Source organism: Corvus brachyrhynchos, unplaced genomic scaffold (assembly GCF_000691975.1).
Source record: "Corvus brachyrhynchos isolate BGI_N302 unplaced genomic scaffold, ASM69197v1 scaffold115, whole genome shotgun sequence".
In the NCBI taxonomy this organism is placed as follows: domain Eukaryota; kingdom Metazoa; phylum Chordata; class Aves; order Passeriformes; family Corvidae; genus Corvus; species Corvus brachyrhynchos.
The window spans coordinates 15094247-15096727 of NW_008239553.1; positions in this window are offsets into that span (position 1 = coordinate 15094247).

The window sequence follows — 2481 nt, forward strand, 5'->3', positions numbered from 1 at the left end:
AAATAACTGAAATGCATAGGAAAACCCCAGCACCTCTGAAGACTGCACAGCTTTTTTTAACTCATACACTAAACCTGAATTATTAACAAGTAACATGGAACTGCACTTTGATCAGTGAAGCAATCAGAATGGCTGTCAGGTCATGTCTGCAAACTTGGTTTGCCCATTTTCTGTGAGCTTCTTGATTTTGTCCTCTATTCAGGGAACTACAGCAAGGCATATTTCTAATAGGCATTTAGCGAGTAAAAGTCTGTTTCTACAACTGTTAAACAACCTGAATTATTAACAAGTAACATGGAACTGCACTTTGATCAGTGAAGCAATCAGAATGGCTGTCAGGTCATGTCTGCAAACTTGGTTTGCCCATTTTCTGTGAGCTTCTTGATTTTGTCCTCTATTCAGGGAACTACAGCAAGGCATATTTCTAATAGGCATTTAGCGAGTAAAAGTCTGTTTCTACAACTGTTAAACAAGATAAAAGTTGAATATATTTTCACTTATTTAAAAAATACCCCAAAGGAGCAGCTGACTCATAAATCTTGTTGTACAGCCAAGGTAACTGCTCACTGGTGGTCTAAACTCTGGATTCTAATACAATTTGTGGGTATACATATAATTCATCTGTGATGGAGTGTGGAGATCATGAACAAAACCTCAGTTAAAAGGAAAATTTCCTAACATCAGCTGGCCAAAAGGCTACTGCGTAACTAGGTTAAGTACTTAATACTCAAAATTGAGTTATGACCACAGATTTGTACAGTCCTAAGTGTTTCTGTGTGATGTCTGCTTGTTCAATCTGAAAGACTTAAAAGGGATCTGTTTGCAGGAGTGTCTTACAGAACGAGTGTGCAGTGCTTCATGTGTGCTGAAAACTTCCTGCTTCAAAGAGGTCAGCTGATACCTGGGTAACTTCAGAGCTCTCTAAGTAACCTCCAGGTTCTCTGTTTGCTGAAAGCCACTAACAGTTATTCCCTCCACCTCACCCCCCTTTTTTTTTTAAGTGCTGTTAGTCCCTTCTTTTCTTTTGGGACTTTCTTTTCCTGAAAGACTAACATGAAAGACTTAACAGCAGAACCTGATTACAGGGAAACTGTTAAAACTGACAAAAGAATCATTTGCCCCTGCGTTAATCTTCAAGCTGCTTTATGTTAGGAAAAAAAAACACAATTAAAAGTGCTGTTTAAAAGTCATGTTACCAAACAATGATACTGAAATTTATCTTGTCGTGGCTTAAGTTAAATGGAAACACTCACCTTTTCCTTCTCTAGGTTCAGCTGTACTTACAAGAAGACAGAAAGAAAAAGAGCCATCCCCTGTTTATTTTTTAAGTGTTAATTCTGATTGTTTAAAGATAAAAGTAAATAGATTGAGTAATATCATAATTAAAAAGGCAGGGCTACTGTTCATATTCAGGTTAAATACAACTGCTTTTAGATTAGCTTATATATGTTTTTGTTCTAGTAGCATGTTATTTTGTTGTAACTGATCTCTATGGCAACTTGAAAAAGTTCTAATGCTGTCTGAGAAGACTGAAAAAGTGTACAGATTGTAAAGATTTTATATAAATTGTAAGATTTTGGTTTAGTATTTATAATAGAAAAATATTAAAATTGCATTTTATGCCTCTGATTTTGTATCTCAGAGAAATCTGTACCATCTATATTCATCTTCCTTTACTGGCATCTGAGACCGTTAACCTAGTACTAATCTCTAGGCCTGCTTCACCTTCTCTGAGCCTTGGAACAATGCCTGGGAAAACTTAGGAAGCTAGGTATTTGCAGATTATTTGTTTGGTATTTTAGTGGTTGACACAGTACAGACATTGTTTTGCTACTCACTATTCCAAGTATTACAAAGCACCAGTCTTTACTATCATAGTCTCTCACTTTTGTTAAGAATGCTACGTTAGAAAAGATTCCACAGCACAATAGCCAAGTTCAAGCAAGGCTTCTGCTGCCTCTGCTAATGCTGCCTATTGCACAGGCAGCACTGTAGCACCCTGAACACTTGCTGTTCTTCTTCACCTTATAGTAAACGTCAAAATACCATATCCTAAATTTGTTTTTATATGGGGAAATGGACATTTATTCAGTTATCTACAATCATGAGGGAAGACAAGAGGTGAAACTCCTCTTTATATGGCAAATCTGCTCTACAGTCTTACACAAAACAAGTTGTGGTTCTCTTTGTAATTACAGAAAGTAATAAAAAGAAAACTTGAGCAGTAATTGGAATATATTTCCTTAGTTTACATAAACACAAAAGCAGTGATCATATAGATCACTGTTTAATTTTTTTTTTACTAAGATAAAATGTAACTGAGATTGCTTAGTAATCCCAAACAAACTCCTTAGACAAAATCCCAGACTTGTGACATATCTTGGCTGTTAAAATTTTCCTCTAGAATTATCTACAGCTTTCTCCATTTTAGTCAAAATATATGTTATTTTCATTACCATAAAAAGTAATTTTCATCACAGT